Raw genomic sequence first — 18,860 nt, 5'->3', positions numbered from 1 at the left:
TTCCTTGTTTAAAGATGGAAAGAAGGCCCATTTCGTAAGCCTTCGCAAAATAAAAACCAATGACATAAAAACGGTCATATTTTTGACTACCTTTAAATTTAAATGTTTAAGTGCGGATAACAGTATAATAATTCCACAAGCTTGTAAAGGTATGCCATATCGAAATTCGAGTCCTTTTGATCAAGTTATTGGCTTTTAAGGATAGAAAGAAGTCCCATTTCTGTAAACCTTCGCAAAATTAAAATCAATGACATAAAAACGTTCATATTTTTACTACCTTTTAAAGTCAAATGTTTTAATGCAGGTAGCAACATAATTGTCCCACAAGCCCATAAAGGTATGCCTTATCGAAATCCGAATCCGTTTGACCAAGTTATGGGCTTTTAAAGATGGAGGAACGCCCATTTGTATAATCCTTTGCAAAATTAAAATCAATGACATAAAAACGGTCATATTTTTTACTAGCTTTAAAGTTATATGTTTTAGTGCACATAGCAACATAATCATCCCACAAGCCCATAAAGGTATGCCATATCGAAATCCGAGTCCTTTTGACCAAGCTTTGGGCTTTTAAAGATAGAAAGAAGGCCCATTTCTGTAAGCCTTCGCAAAATAAAAACCAATGACATAAAAACGGTCATATTTTTGACTACCTTTAAATTTAAATGTTTAAGTGCGGATAACAGTATAATAATTCCACAAGCTTGTAAAGGTATGCCATATCGAAATTCGAGTCCTTTTGATCAAGTTATTGGCTTTTAAGGATAGAAAGAAGGCCCATTTCTGTAAACCATCGCAAAATTAAAATCAATGACATAAAAACGTTCATATTTTTACTACCTTTAAAGTTAAATGTTTTAATGCAGATAACAACATAAGCATTGCACAAGCCCAAAAAGGTATGCCATATCGAAATCAGAGTCCTTCTGACCAAGGTATGGGCTTTTAAAGATCGAAAGAAGGACCATTTCTGTAAACCTTCGCAAAATAAAATAATGACATAAAAACTGTCATATTTTTTAATGCCTTTAAAGTTATATATTTTAATGCAGATAGCAAAATAATCATTTCACAAGCCCATGAAGGTATGCCATATCGAAATCCGAGTCCTTTTGACCAAGTAATGGGCTTTTAGAAACGGAAAGAAGGCCCATTTCTGTAAGCCTTTGCTAAATTAAAATCAATGACATAAAAACGGTCATAGTTTTGCTACCTTTAAGATTAAATGTTTTAATGCAGATAACAACATAATCATTCCACAAGCTCATAAAGGTATGCCATATCGAAATACGAGTCCGTTTGACCAAGTAATGGGCTTTTAAAGATGGAAAGAAGGCCCATTTCTGTAAGCCTTTGCTAAATTAAAATCAATGACATAGAAACGGTCATATTTTCACTACCTTTAAAGTTAAATGTTTTAATGCAGATAACAACATAATTATTCCACAAGCCCATAATATTATGCCATATCGAAATCCGAGTCCGTTTGACCAAGTTATGGGCTTTTAAAGATGGAAAGAAGGCCCATTTCTGTAAGCCTTCGCAAAATAAAAATCAATGACATAAAAACGGTCATATTTTTACTTCCTTTAAAGTTGAATGTTTTAATACAGATAACAAAATTAAAATCAATGACATAAAAACGGTCATATTTTTTACTACCCCTAAAGTTATATATTTTAATGCAGATAGCAACATAATTGTCCCACAAGCCCATAAAGGTATGCCTTATCGAAATCCGAATCCGTTTGACCAAGTTATGGACTTTTAAAGATGGAAGAACGCCCATTTGTATAAACCCTTGCAAAATTAAAATCAATGACATAAAAACGGTCATATTTTTTACTACCTTTAAAGTTATATGTTTTAGTGCAGATAGCAACATACTCATCCCACAAGCCCATAAAGGTATGCCATATCGAAATACGAGTCCTTTTGACCAAATTATGGGCTTTTAAATATAGAAAGAATGCCCATTTCTGTAAGCCTTCGCAAAATTAAAACCAATGACATTAAAACGGTCATATTTTTGACTACCTTTAAATTTAAATGTTTAAGTGCGGATAACAGTATAATAATTCCACAAGCTTGTAAAGGTATGCCATATCGAAATTCGAGTCCTTTTGATCAAGTTATTGGCTTTTAAGGATAGAAAGAAGGCCCATTTCTGTAAACCTTCGCAAAATTAAAATCAATGACATAAAAACGTTCATATTCTTACTACTTTTAAAGTTAAATGTTTTAATGCAGATAACAACATAAGCATTTCACAAGCCCAAAAAGGTATGCCATATCGAAATCAGAGTCCTTGGGCTTTTAAAGATCGAAAGAAGGACCATTTTTGTAAACCTTCGCAAAATAAAATAATGACATAAAAACTGTCATATTTTTTACTGCCTTTAAAGTTATATATTTTAATGCAGATAGCAACATAATCATTTCACAAGCCGATGAAGGTATGCCATATCGAGTCCTTTTGACCAAGTAATGGGCTTTTAAAAATGGAAAGAAGGCCCATTTCTGTAAGCCTTTGCTAAATTAAAATCAATGACATAAAAACGGTCATAGTTTTACTACCTTTAAGGTTAAATGTTTTAATGCAGATAACAACATAATCATACCACAAGCCCATAAAGGTATGCCATATCGAAATCCGAGTCCTTTTGACCAAGTAATGGGCTTTTAAAGATGGAAAGAAGGCCCATTTCTGTAAGCCTTTGCTAATTTAAAACCAACGACATAAAAACGGTCATATATTCACTACCTTTAAAGTTAAATGTTTTAATGCAGATAACAACATAATCATTCCACAAGCCCATAATAGTATGCCATATTGAAATCCGAGTCCGTTTGACCAAGTTATGGGCTTTTAAATATGGAAAAAAGTCCCATTTCTGTAAGCCTTCGCAAAATTAAAACCAATGACATAAAAACGGTCATATTTTTGACTACCTTTAAATTTAAATGTTTAAATGCGGATAACAGTATAATAATTCCACAAGCTTGTAAAGGTATGCCATATCGAAATTCGTGTCCTTTTGATCAAGTTATTGGCTTTTAAGGATAGAAAGAAGTCCCATCTCTGTAAACCTTCGCAAAATTAAAATCAATGACATAAAAACGTTCATATTTTTACTATTTTTAAAGTTAAATGTTTTAATGCAGATAACAACATAAGCATTTTACAAGCCCAAAAAGGTATGCCATATCGAAATCAGAGTCCTTTTGACCAAGGTATGGGCTTTTAAAGATCGAAAGAAGGACCATTTCTGTAAACCTTCGCAAAATTAAAATAATGACATAAAATGTGTTTTATTTTTTACTACCTTTAAAGTTATATATTTTAATGCAGATAGCAACATAATCATTTCACAAGCCCATGAAGGTATGCCATATCGAAATCCGAGTCCTTTTGACCAAGTAATGGGCTTTTACAGATGGAAAGAAGGCCCATTTCTGTAAGCCTTTGCTAAACTAAAATCAATGACATAGAAACAGTCATATTTTCACTACCTTTAAAGTTAAATGTTTTAATGCAGATAACAACATAATCATTCCACAAGCCCATAATAGTATGCCATATTGAAATCCGAGTCCGTTTGACCAAGTTATGGGCTTTTAAATATGGAAAAAAGTCCCATTTCTGTAAGCCTTCGCAAAATTAAAACCAATGACATAAAAACGGTCATATTTTTGACTACCTTTAAATTTAAATGTTTAAATGCGGATAACAGTATAATAATTCCACAAGCTTGTAAAGGTATGCCATATCGAAATTCGTGTCCTTTTGATCAAGTTATTGGCTTTTAAGGATAGAAAGAAGTCCCATCTCTGTAAACCTTCGCAAAATTAAAATCAATGACATAAAAACGTTCATATTTTTACTATTTTTAAAGTTAAATGTTTTAATGCAGATAACAACATAAGCATTTTACAAGCCCAAAAAGGTATGCCATATCGAAATCAGAGTCCTTTTGACCAAGGTATGGGCTTTTAAAGATCGAAAGAAGGACCATTTCTGTAAACCTTCGCAAAATTAAAATAATGACATAAAATGTGTTTTATTTTTTACTACCTTTAAAGTTATATATTTTAATGCAGATAGCAACATAATCATTTCACAAGCCCATGAAGGTATGCCATATCGAAATCCGAGTCCTTTTGACCAAGTAATGGGCTTTTAAAGATGGAATGAAGGCCCATTTCTGTAAGCCTTTGCTAAATTAAAATCAATGACATAAAAACGGTCATAGTTTTACTACCTTTAAGGTTAAATGTTTTAATGCAGATAACAACATATTCATTCCACAAGCCCATAAAACTATGCCATATCGAAATCCGAGTCCTTTTGACCAAGTAATGGGCTTTTAAAGATGGAAAGAAGGCCCATTTCTGTAAGCCTTTGCTAAATTAAAACCAACGACATAAAAACGGTCATATATTCACTACCTTTAAAGTTAAATGTTTTAATGCAGATAACAACATAATCATTCCACAAGCCCATAATAGTATGCCATATCGAAATCCGAGTCGTTTTACCAAGTTATGGGCTTTTAAATATTTAAAAAAGTCCTATTTCTGTAAGCCTTCGCAAAATTAAAACCAATGACATAAAAACATAAATATATATATACATATATATCATATTTTTAACTACCTTTAAATTTAAATGTTTAAATGCGGATAACAGTATAATAATTCCACAAGCTAGTAAAGGTATGCCATATCGAAATTCGAGTCTTTTTGATCAAGTTATTGGCTTTTAAGGATAGAAAGAAGGCCCATTTCTGTAAACCTAGCAAAATTAAAATCAATGACATAAAAACGGTCATATTTTTACTACCTTTAAAGTTAAATGTTTTAATGCAGATAACAACATAAGCATTTTACAAGCCCATAAAGGTATGCCATATCGAAATCAGAGCCTTTTGACCAAAGTATTGGCTTTTAAAGATGGAAAAAAGGACCATTTCTAAACCTTCGCAAAATTAAAATCAATGACATAAAAACTGTCATCGCAACATAATCATTTCACAAGCCCATGAATGTATGCCATATCGAAATCCGATTCCTTTTGACCAAGTAATGGGCTTTTAATGATGGAAAGAAGGCCCATTTCTGTAAGCCTTTGCTAAATTAAAATCAATGACATAAAAACGGCCATAAAGGTATGCCATATCGAAGTCCTAGTTCATTTGACCAAGTTATGGGCTTTTAAAGATTGAAAGAAGGCCCATTTCAGTAAACCTGCGCAAAATTAAAATTAGTGACATAAAAACGGTCATATTTTTGACTACCCTTAAATTTAAATGTTTAAGTGCGGATAACAGTATAATAATTCCACAAGCTTGTAAAGGTATGCCATATTGTAGTTCTGTTCCTTTTGATCAAGTTATTGGCTTTTAAGGATAGAAAGAAGTCCCATTTCTGTGAACCTTCGCATAATTAAAATCAATGACATAAAAACGTTCATATTTTTACTACCTTTAAATTAAATGTTTTAATGCAGATAGCAACATAATTGTCCCACAAGCCCATAAAGGTATGCCTTATCGAAATCCGAATCCGTTTGACCAAGTTATGGGCTTTTAAAGATGGAGGAACGTCCATTTGTATAAACCTTTGCAAAATTAAAATCAGTGACATAAAAACGGTCATATTTTTTACTACCTTTAAAGTTATATGTTTTAGTGCAGATAGCAACATAATCATCCCACAAGCCCATAAAGGTATGCCATATCGAAATCTGAGTCCTTTTGACCAAGTTATGGGCTTTTAAAGATGGAAAGAAGGCCCATTTCTGTAAGCCTTCGCAAAATTAAAATCAATGACATAAAAACGGTAATATTTTTACTTCCTTTAAAGTTGAATGTTTCAATGCAGATAACAAAATTAAAATCAATGACATAAAAACGGTCATATTTTTTACTACCTTTAAAGTTATGTGTTTTAGTGCAGATAGCAACATAATCAGCCCACAAGCCCATAAAGGTATGGCATATCGAAATCCGAGTCCTTTTGACCAAGTTATGGGCTTTTAAAGATGGCAAGAAGGCCCATTTCTGTAAGCTTTTCCTAAATTAAAATCAATGTTTTAATGCAGATAACAACATAATCATTCCACAAGCCCATAAAGGTATGCCATATCGAAATCAGAGTCCGTTTGACCAAGTTATGGGCTTTTAAAGATGGATAGAAGGCCCACTTCTGTAAACCTTCGCAAAAGTAAAACGAATGACATAAAACCTGTCATATTTTTTACTACATTTAAATTTATATATTTTAATGCAGATAGCAACATAGTTGTCCCACAAGCCCATAAAGGTATGCCTTATCGAAATCCGAATCCGTTTGACCAAGTTATGGGCTTTTAAAGATGGAGGAACGCCCATTTCTATAAACCTTTGCAAAATTAAAGTCAATGACATAAAAACAGTCATATTTTTTACTACCTTTAAAGTTATATGTTTTAGTGCAGATAGCAACATAATCATTCCACAAGCCCATAAAGGTATGCCATATCGAAATCCGAGTCCTTTTGACCAAGGTATGGGCTTTTAAAGATGGAAAGAAGGCCCATTTCTGTAAGCCTTCGCAAAATTAAGAGTCCTTTTGACCAAGGTATGGGCTTTTAAAGATAGAAAGAAGGCCCATTTCTGTAAGCCTTCGCAAAATTAAAACCAATGACATAAAAACAGTCATATTTTTGAATACCTTTAAAATTAAATGTTTAAGTGCGGATAACAGTATAATAATTCCACAAGCTTGTAAAGGTATGCCATATCGAAATTCGAGTCCTTTTGATCAAGTTATTGGCTTTTAAGGATAGAAAGAAGTCCCATTTCTGTAAACCTTCGCAAAATTAAAATCAATGACATAAAAACTGTCATAGCAACATAATCATTTCACAAGCCCATGAATGTATGGCATATCGAAATCCGAGTCCTTTTGACCAAGTAATGGGCTTTTAATGATGGAAAGAAGGCCCATTTCTGTAAGCCTTTGCTAAATTAAAATCAATGACATAAAAACGTCTATATTTTTACTACCTTTAAAGTTAAATGTTTTAATGCAGATAACAATATAATCATTCCACAAGCCCATAAAGGTATGCCGTATCGAAATCAGAGTCCTTTTGACCAAGGTATGGGCTTTTAAAGATCGAAAGAAGGACCATTTCTGTAAACCTTCGCAAAATTAAAATAATGACATAAAAACTGTCATATTTTTACTACCTTTAAGGTTAAATGTTTTAATGCAGATAGCAACATAATCATTCCACAAGCCCATAAAGGTATGCCATATCGAAATCCGAGTCCTTTTGACCAAGTAATGGGCTTTTAAAGATGGAAAGAAGGCCCATTTCTGTAAGCCTTTGCTAAATAAAAATCAATGACATAAAAACGGTCATATTTTCACTACCTTAAAAGTTAAATGTTTTAATGCAGATAACAACAAAATCATTACACAAGCCCATAATAGTATGCCATATCGAAATCCGAGTCCTTTTGACCAAGTTATGGGCTTTTAAATATGGAAAGAAGTCCCATTTCTGTAAGCCTTCGCAAAATTAAAACCAATGACATAACAAGAAAAAAAGTTAGCTTCGGCAAGCCGAAGCTTATATACCCTTGCAGCTATAATTATTAAATTTAAAAACACAAAAAATGATATTCCCAGCTATAATTTGTTTCATATTATTTTCCTACCAATTTTCCGATCGTTCCTATGGCAGCAAATTTAATTCGAAATTCAGAACTAAATAAAAAATGTTATTTCCAAGCGTAGGAGGTTGTATGTTAAAACACACAGAAGCTATAATTTGTTTCATGTTTTTTTTCTACCAATTTTCCGATCGTTCCTATGGCAGTAGAAACGGACGGACAGACGGAAATGGCTAGATCGACTCGTCTAGACATGCTGATCAAGAATATATGTGCTTTAGGGGTTCGGAAACGTCTCCTTCACTGCGTTGCAAACTTTTAAAAAATCAATGACATAAAAACGGTCATAGTTTTACTACCTTTAAGGTTAAAGCCACAAGCCACAAGCCCATAAAGGTATGCCGTATTGAAATCAGAGTCCTTTTGACCAAGGTATGGGCTTTTAAAGATCGAAAGCAGGACCATTTCTGTAAACCTTCGCAAAATTAATATAATGACATAAAAACTGTCATACTTTTTATTACCTTTAAAGTTATATATTTTAATGCAGATAGCAACATAATCATTTCACAAGCCCATGAAGGTATGCCATATCAAAATCCGAGTCCTTTTGACCAAGTAATGGGCTTCTAAAGATCGAAAGACGGACCATTTCTGTAAACCTTCGCAAATTTAAAATAATGACATAAAAACTGTCATATTTTTTATTACCGTTAAAATTATATATTTTAATGCAGATAGCAACATAATCATTTCACAAGCCCATGAAGGTATGCCATATTGAAATCCGAGTCCTTTTGTTCAAGCAATGAGCTTTTAAAGATGGAAAGAAGGCCCATATCTGTAAGCCTTTGCAAAATTATAATCAATGACATAAAAACGGTCATAGTTTTACTACCTTTAAGGTTAAATGTTTTAATGCAGATAACAACATAATCATTCCACAAGCCCATAATAGTATGCCATATCGAAATCCGAGTCCGTTTGATCAAGTTATTGGCTTTAAAGGATAGAAAGAACGCCCATTTCTGTAAACCTAGCAAACTTAAAATCAATGACATAAAAACGGTCATATTTTTACTACCTTTAAGGTTAAATGTTTTAATGCAGATAACAACATAAGCATTTCACAAGCCCATAAAGGTATGCCATATCGAAATCAGAGTCCTTTTGACCAAGGTATGGGCTTTTAAAGATAGAAAGAAGGCCCATTTCTGTAAGCCTTCGCAAAATTAAAACCAATGACATAAAAACGGTCATTCTTTTGACTACCTTTAAATTTAAATGTTTAAGTACGGATAACAGTATAATAATTTCACAAGCTTGTAAAGGTATGCCATATCGAAATTCGAGTCCTTTTGATCACGTTATTGGCTTTTAAGGATAGAAAGAAGTCCCATTTCTGTAAACCTTCGCAAAATTAAAATCAATGACATAAAAACGTTCATATTTTTACTACCTTTAAAGTTAAATGTTTTAATGCAGATAACAACATAAGCATTTTACAAGCCCAAAAAGGTATGCCATATCGAAATTCGAGTCCTTTTGATCAAGTTATTGGCTTTTAAGGATAGAAAGAAGTCCCATTTCTGTAAACCTTCGCAAAATTAAAACCAATGACATAAAAAAGGTCATTCTTTTGACTACCTTTAAATTTAAATGTTTAAGTACGGATAACAGTATAATAATTTCACAAGCTTGTAAAGGTATGCCATATCGAAATTCGAGTCCTTTTGATCAAGTTATTGGCTTTTAAGGATAGAAAGAAGTCCCATTTCTGTAAACCTTCGCAAAATTAAAATCAATGACATAAAAACGTTCATATTTTTACTACCTTTAAAGTTAAATGTTTTAATGCAGATAACAACATAAGCATTTTACAAGCCCAAAAAGGTATGCCATATCGAAATTCGAGTCCTTTTGACCAAGTAATGGGCTTTTAATGATGGAAAGAAGGCCCATTTCTGTAAGCCTTTGCTAAATTAAAATCAATGACATAAAAACGTCTATATTTTTACTACCTTTAAAGTTAAATGTTTTAATGCAGATAACAATATAAGCATTTCACAAGCCAAAAAAGGTATGCCATATCGAAATCAGAGTCCTGTTGACCAAGGTATGGGCTTTTAAAGATCGAAAGAAGGACCATTTCTGTAAACCTTCGCAAAATTAAAATAATGACATAAAAACTGTCATATTTTTACTACCTTTAAGGTTAAATGTTTTAATGCAGATAGCAACATAATCATTCCACAAGCCCATAAAGGTATGCCATATCGAAATCCGAGTCCTTTTGACCAAGTAATGGGCTTTTAAAGATGGAAAGAAGGCCCATTTCTGTAAGCCTTTGCTAAATAAAAATCAATGACATAAAAACGGTCATATTTTCACTACCTTAAAAGTTAAATGTTTTAATGCAGATAACAACAAAATCATTACACAAGCCCATAAAGGTATGCCATATCGAAATCCGAGTCCTTTTGACCAAGTAATGGGCTTTTAAAGATGGAAAGAAGGACCATTTCTGTAAGCCTTTGCTAAATAAAAATCAATGACATAAAAACGGTCATATTTTCACTACCTTAAAAGTTAAATGTTTTAATGCAGATAGCAACAAAATAAGTATGCCATATCGAAATCCGAGTCCTTTTGACCAAGTTATGGGCTTTTAAATATGGAAAGAAGTCCCATTTCTGTAAGCCTTCGCAAAATTAAAACCAATGACATAACAAGAAAAAAAGTTAGCTTCGGCAAGCCGAAGCTTATATACCCTTGCAGCTATAATTATTAAATTTAAAAACACAAAAAATGATATTCCCAGCTATAATTTGTTTCATGTTATTTTCCTACCAATTTTCCGATCGTTCCTATGGCAGCAAATTTAATTCGAAATTCAGAACTAATTAAAAAATGTTATTTCCAAGCGTAGGAGGTTGTATGTTAAAACACACAGAAGCTATAATTTGTTTCATGTTTTTTTTCTACCAATTTTCCGATCGTTCCTATGGCAGTAGAAACGGACGGACAGACGGACAGACGGAAATGGCTAGATCGACTCGTCTAGACATGCTGATCAAGAATATATATACTTTAGGGGGTCGGAAACGTCTCCTTCACTGCGTTGCAAACTTTTAAAAAATCAATGACATAAAAACGGTCATAGTTTTACTACCTTTAAGGTTAAAGCCACAAGCCCATAAAGGTATGCCATATCGAAATCAGAGTCCTTTTGACCAAGGTATGGGCTTTTAAAGATCGAAAGAAGGACCATTTCTGTAAACCTTCGTAAAATTAAAATAATGACATAAAAACTGTCAAATTTTTTATTACCTTTAAAGTTATATATTTTAATGCAGATAGCAACATAATCATTTCACAAGCCCATGAAGGTATGCCATATCAAAATCCGAGTCCTTTTGACCAAGTAATGGGCTTCTAAAGATCGAAAGACGGACCATTTCTGTAAACCTTCGCAAAATTAAAATAATGACATAAAAACTGTCATATTTTTTATTACCGTTAAAATTATATATTTTAATGCAGATAGCAACATAATCATTTCACAAGCCCATGAAGGTATGCCATATTGAAATCCGAGTCCTTTTGTTCAAGCAATGGGCTTTTAAAGATGGAAAGAAGGCCCATATCTGTAAGCCTTTGCAAAATTATAATCAATGACATAAAAACGGTCATAGTTTTACTACCTTTAAGGTTAAATGTTTTAATGCAGATAACAACATAATCATTCCACATGCCCATAATAGTATGCCATATCGAAATCGAGTCCGTTTGGCCAAGTTATGGGCTTTTAATGATGGAAAGAAGGCCCATTTCTGTAAGCCTTTGCTAAATTAAAATCAATGACATAAAAACGTCTATATTTTTACTACCTTTAAAGTTAAATGTTTTAATGCAGATAACAATATAAGCATTTCACAAGCCAAAAAAGGTATGCCATATCGAAATCAGAGTCCTGTTGACCAAGGTATGGGCTTTTAAAGATCGAAAGAAGGACCATTTCTGTAAGCCTTTGCTAAATTAAAATCAATGACATAAAAACGTCTATATTTTTACTACCTTTAAAGTTAAATGTTTTAATGCAGATAACAATATAAGCATTTCACAAGCCAAAAAAGGTATGCCATATCGAAATCAGAGTCCTGTTGACCAAGGTATGGGCTTTTAAAGATCGAAAGAAGGACCATTTCTGTAAGCCTTTGCTAAATTAAAATCAATGACATAAAAACGTCTATATTTTTACTACCTTTAAAGTTAAATGTTTTAATGCAGATAACAATATAAGCATTTCACAAGCCAAAAAAGGTATGCCATATCGAAATCAGAGTCCTGTTGACCAAGGTATGGGCTTTTAAAGATCGAAAGAAGGACCATTTCTGTAAACCTTCGCAAAATTAAAATAATGACATAAAAACTGTCATATTTTTACTACCTTTAAGGTTAAATGTTTTAATGCAGATAACAACACAATCATTCCACAAGCCCATAAAGGTATGCCATATCGAAATCCGAGTCCTTTTGACCAAGTAATGGGCTTTTAAAGATGGAAAGAAGGACCATTTCTGTAAGCCTTTGCTAAATAAAAATCAATGACATAAAAACGGTCATATTTTCACTACCTTAAAAGTTAAATGTTTTAATGCAGATAACAACAAAATAAGTATGCCATATCGAAATCCGAGTCCTTTTGACCAAGTTATGGGCTTTTAAATATGGAAAGAAGTCCCATTTCTGTAAGCCTTCGCAAAATTAAAACCAATGACATAACAAGAAAGAAAGTTAGCTTCGGCAAGCCGAAGCTTATATACCCTTGCAGCTATAATTATTAAATTTAAAAACACAAAAAATGATATTCCCAGCTATAATTTGTTTCATATTATTTTTTTACCAATTTTCCGATCGTTCCTATGGCAGCAAATTTAATTCGAAATTCAGAACTAATTAAAAAATGTTATTTCCAAGCGTAGGAGGTTGTATGTTAAAACACACAGAAGCTATAATTTGTTTCATGTTTTTTTTCTACCAATTTTCCGATCGTTCCTATGGCAGTAGAAACGGACGGACAGACGGACAGACGGAAATGGCTACATCGACTCGTCTAGACATGCTGATCAAGAATATATATACTTTAGGGGGTCGGAAACGTCTCCTTCACTGCGTTGCAAACTTTTAAAAAATCAATGACATAAAAACGGTCATAGTTTTACTACCTTTAAGGTTAAAGCCACAAGCCCATAAAGGTATGCCATATCAAAATCAGAGTCCTTTTGACCAAGGTATGGGCTTTTAAAGATCGAAAGAAGGACCATTTCTGTAAACCTTCGTAAAATTAAAATAATGACATAAAAACTGTCAAATTTTTTATTACCTTTAAAGTTATATATTTTAATACAGATAGCAACATAATCATTTCACAAGCCCATGAAGGTATGCCATATCAAAATCCGAGTCCTTTTGACCAAGTAATGGGCTTCTAAAGATCGAAAGACGGACCATTTCTGTAAACCTTCGCAAAATTAAAATAATGACATAAAAACTGTCATATTTTTTATTACCGTTAAAATTATATATTTTAATGCAGATAGCAACATAATCATTTCACAAGCCCATGAAGGTATGCCATATTGAAATCCGAGTCCTTTTGTTCAAGCAATGGGCTATTAAAGATGGAAAGAAGGCCCATATCTGTAAGCCTTTGCAAAATTATAATCAATGACATAAAAACGGTCATAGTTTTACTACCTTTAAGGTTAAATGTTTTAATGCAGATAACAACATAATCATTCCACAAGCCCATAATAGTATGCCATATCGAAATCGAGTCCGTTTGGCCAAGTTATGGGCTTTTAAATATGGAAAGAAGCTTCATTTCTGTAAGCCTGCGCAAAATTAAAACCAATGACAAAAAAACGGTCATATTTTTGACTACCTTTAAATTTAAATGTTTAAATGCGGATAACAGTATAATAATTCCACAAGCTTGTAAAGGTATGCCATATCGAAATTCGAGTCCTTTTGATCAAGTTATTGGCTTTAAAGGATAGAAAGAAGGACCATTTCTGTAAACCTAGCAAACCTAAAATCAATGACATAAAAACGGTCATATTTTTACTACCTTTAAAGTTAAATGTTTTAATGCAGATAACAACATAAGCATTTCACAAGCCCATAAAGGTATGCCATATCGAAATCAGAGTCCTTTTGACCAAGGTATGGGCTTTTAAAGATAAAAAGAAGGCCCATTTCTGTAAGCCTTCGCAAAATTAAAACCAATGACATAAAAACGGTCATTCTTTTGACTACCTTTAAATTTAAATGTTTAAGTACGGATAACAGTATAATAATTTCACAAGCTTGTAAAGGTATGCCATATCGAAATTCGAGTCCTTTTGATCAAGTTATTGGCTTTTAAGGATAGAAAGAAGTCCCATTTCTGTAAACCTTCGCAAAATTAAAATCAATGACATAAAAACGTTCATATTTTTACTACCTTTAAAGTTAAATGTTTTAATGCAGATAACAACATAAGCATTTTACAAGCCCAAAAAGGTATGCCATATCGAAATCAGAGTCCTTTTGACCAAGGTATGGGCTTTTAAAGATAGAAAGAAGGCCCATTTCTGTAAGCCTTCGCAAAATTAAAACCAATGACATAAAAACTGTCATAGCAACATAATCATTTCACAAGCCCATGAATGTATGCCATATCGAAATCCGAGTCCTTTTGACCAAGTAATGGGCTTTTAATGATGGAAAGAAGGCCCATTTCTGTAAGCCTTTGCTAAATTAAAATCAATGACATAAAAACGTCTATATTTTTACTAACTTTAAAGTTAAATGTTTTAATGCAGATAACAATATAAGCATTTCACAAGCCCAAAAAGGTATGCCATATCGAAATCAGAGTCCTGTTGACCAAGGTATGGGCTTTTAAAGATCGAAAGAAGGACCATTTCTGTAAACCTTCGCAAAATTAAAATAATGACATAAAAACTGTCATATTTTTACTACCTTTAAGGTTAAATGTTTTAATGCAGATAACAACATAATCATTCCACAAGCCCATAAAGGTATGCCGTATCGAAATCAGAGTCCTTTTGACCAAGGTATGGGCTTTTAAAGATCGAAAGAAGGACCATTTCTGTAAACCTTCGCAAAATTAAAATAATGACATAAAAACTGTCATATTTTTACTACCTTTAAGGTTAAATGTTTTAATGCAGATAACAACATAATCATTCCACAAGCCCATAAAGGTATTCCATATCGAAATCCGAGTCCTTTTGACCAAGTAATGGGCTTTTAAAGATGGAAAGAAGGCCCATTTCTGTAAGCCTTTGCTAAATAAAAATCAATGACATAAAAACGGTCATATTTTCACTACCTTAAAAGTTAAATGTTTTAATGCAGATAACAACAAAATCATTACACAAGCCCATAATAGTATGCCATATCGAAATCCGAGTCCTTTTGACCAAGTTATGGGCTTTTAAATATGGAAAGAAGTCCCATTTCTGTAAGCCTTCGCAAAATTAAAACCAATGACATAACAAGAAAAAAAGTTAGCTTCGGCAAGCCGAAGCTTATATACCCTTGCAGCTATAATTATTAAATTTAAAAACACAAAAAATGATATTCCCAGCTATAATTTGTTTCATATTATTTTCCTACCAATTTTCCGATCGTTCCTATGCCAGCAAATTTAATTCGAAATTCAGAACTAATTAAAAAATGTTATTTCCAAGCGTAGGAGGTTGTATGTTAAAAAACACAGAAGCTATAATTTGTTTCATGTTTTTTTTCTACCAATTTTCCGATCGTTCCTATGGCAGTAGAAACGGACGGACAGACGGAAATGGCTAGATCGACTCGTCTAGACATGCTGATCAAGAATATATATACTTTAGGGGGTCGGAAACGTCTCCTTCACTGCGTTGCAAACTTTTAAAAAATCAATGACATAAAAACGGTCATAGTTTTACTACCTTTAAGGTTAAAGCCACAAGCCCATAAAGGTATGCCGTATCGAAATCAGAGTCCTTTTGACCAAGGTATGGGCTTTTAAAGATCGAAAGAAGGACCATTTCTGTAAACCTTCGTAAAATTAAAATAATGACATAAAAACTGTCAAATTTTTTATTACCTTTAAAGTTATATATTTTAATGCAGATAGCAACATAATCATTTCACAAGCCCATGAAGGTATGCCATATCAAAATCCGAGTCCTTTTGACCAAGTATTGGGCTTCTAAAGATGGAGAGACGGACCATTTCTGTAAACCTTCGCAAAATTAAAATAATGACATAAAAACTGTCATATTTTTTATTACCTTTAAAATTATATATTTTAATGCAGATAGCAACATAATCATTTCACAAGCCCATGAAGGTATGCCATATTGAAATCCGAGTCCTTTTGTTCAAGCAATGGGCTTTTAAAGATGGAAAGAAGGCCCATATCTGTAAGCCTTTGCAAAATTATAATCAATGACATAAAAACGGTCATAGTTTTACTACCTTTAAGGTTAAATGTTTTAATGCAGATAACAACATAATCATTCCACAAGCCCATAATAGTATGCCATATCGAAATCGAGTCCGTTTGGCCAAGTTATGGGCTTTTAAATATGGAAAGAAGTCCCATTTCTGTAAGCCTGCGCAAAATTAAAACCAATGACAAAAAAACGGTCATATTTTTGACTACCTTTAAATTTAAATGTTTAAATGCGGATAACAGTATAATAATTCCACAAGCTTGTAAAGGTATGCCATATCGAAATTCGAGTCCTTTTGATCAAGTTATTGGCTTTTAAGGATAGAAAGAAATCCCATTTCTGTAAACCTTCGCAAAATTAAAATCAATGACATAAAAACGTTCATATTTTTACTACCTTTAAAGTTAAATGTTTTAATGCAGATAACAACATAAGCATTTTACAAGCCCAAAAAGGTATGCCATATCGAAATCAGAGTCCTTTTGACCAAGGTATGGGCTTTTAAAGATAGAAAGAAGGCCCATTTCTGTAAGCCTTCGCAAAATTAAAACCAATGACATAAAAACTGTCATAGCAACATAATCATTTCACAAGCCCATGAATGTATGCCATATCGAAATCCGAGTCCTTTTGACCAAGTAATGGGCTTTTAATGATGGAAAGAAGGCCCATTTCTGTAAGCCTTTGCTAAATTAAAATCAATGACATAAAAACGTCTATAATTTTACTACCTTTAAAGTTAAATGTTTTAATGCAGATAACAATATAAGCATTTCACAAGCCCAAAAAGGTATGCCATATCGAAATCAGAGTCCTGTTGACCAAGGTATGGGCTTTTAAAGATCGAAAGAAGGACCATTTCTGTAAACCTTCGCAAAATTAAAATAATGACATAAAAACTGTCATATTTTTACTACCTTTAAGGTTAAATGTTTTAATGCAGATAACAACATAATCATTCCACAAGCCCATAAAGGTATGCCGTATCGAAATCAGAGTCCTTTTGACCAAGGTATGGGCTTTTAAAGATCGAAAGAAGGACCATTTCTGTAAACCTTCGCAAAATTAAAATAATGACATAAAAACTGTCATATTTTTACTACCTTTAAGGTTAAATGTTTTAATGCAGATAACAACATAATCATTCCACAAGCCCATAAAGGTATGCCGTATTGAAATCAGAGTCCTTTTGACCAAGGTATGGGCTTTTAAAGATCGAAAGAAGGACCATTTCTGTAAACCTTCGCAAAATTAATATAATGAGATAAAAACTGTCATATTTTTTATTACCTTTAAAGTTATATATTTTAATGCAGATAGCAACATAATCATTTCACAAGCCCATGAAGGTATGCCATATCAAAATCCGAGTCCTTTTGACCAAGTAATGGGCTTTTAAAGATCGAAAGACGGACCATTTCTGTAAACCTTCGCAAATTTAAAATAATGACATAAATGCAGATAGCAACATAATCATTTCACAAGCCCATGAAGGTATGCCATATCGAAATCCGAGTCTTTTTGACCAAGTAATGGGCTTTTAAAGATGGAAAGAAGGCCCATTTCTGTAAGCCTTTTCTAAATTAATGTCATAAAAACGGTCATAGTTTTACTACCTTTAAGGTTAAATGTTATAATGCAGATATCAACATAATCATTCCACAAGCCCATAAAGGTATGCCGTATCGAAATCAGAGTCCTTTTGACCAAGGTATGGGCTTTTAACGATCGAAAGAAGGACCACTTCTGTAAACCTTCGCAAAATTAAAATAATGACATAAAAACTGTCATATTTTTTATTACCTTTAAAATTATATATTTTAATGCAGATAACAACATAATCATTTCACAAGCCCATGAAGGTATGCCATACCGAAATCCGAGTCCTTTTGTTCAAGCAATGGGCTTTTAAAGATGGAAAGAAGGCCCATATCTGTAAGCCTTTGCAAAATTATAATCAATGACATAAAAACGGTCATAGTTTTACTACCTTTAAGGTTAAATGTTTTAATGCAGATAACAACATAATCATTCCACAAGCCCATAATAGTATGCCATATCGAAATCCGAGTCCGTTTGGCCAAGTTATGGGCGTTTAAATATGGAAAGAAGTCCCATTTCTGTAAGCCTGCGCAAAATTAAAACCAATGACAAAAAAACGGTCATATTTTTGACTACCTTTAAATTTAAATGTTTAAATGCGGATAACAGTATAATAATTCCACAAGCTTGTAAAGGTATGCCATATCGAAATTCGAGTCCCTTTGATCAAGTTATTGGCTTTTAAGGATAGAAAGAAGGCCCATTTCTGTAAACCTAGCAAACTTAAAATCAATGACATAAAAACGTTCATATATTTACTACCTATAAAGTTAAATGTTTTAATGCAGATAACAACATAAGCATTTCACAAGCCCATAAAGGTATGCCATATCGAAATCAGAGTCCTTTTGACCAAGGTATGGGCTTTTAAAGATAGAAAGAAGGCCCATTTCTGTAAGCCTTCGCAAAATTAAAACCAATGACATAAAAACGGTCATTCTTTTGACTACCTTTAAATTTAAATGTTTGAGTACGGATAACAGTATAATAATTTCACAAGCTTGTAAAGGTATGCCATATCGAAATTCGAGTCCTTTTGATCAAGTTATTGGCTTTTAAGGATAGAAAGAAGTCCCATTTC

This window comes from Drosophila suzukii, chromosome 3 (genome assembly GCF_043229965.1).
Source record: "Drosophila suzukii chromosome 3, CBGP_Dsuzu_IsoJpt1.0, whole genome shotgun sequence".
NCBI classification, from domain to species: Eukaryota; Metazoa; Arthropoda; class Insecta; order Diptera; family Drosophilidae; genus Drosophila; species Drosophila suzukii.
Note: the sequence above shows the minus strand (reverse complement) of the source record.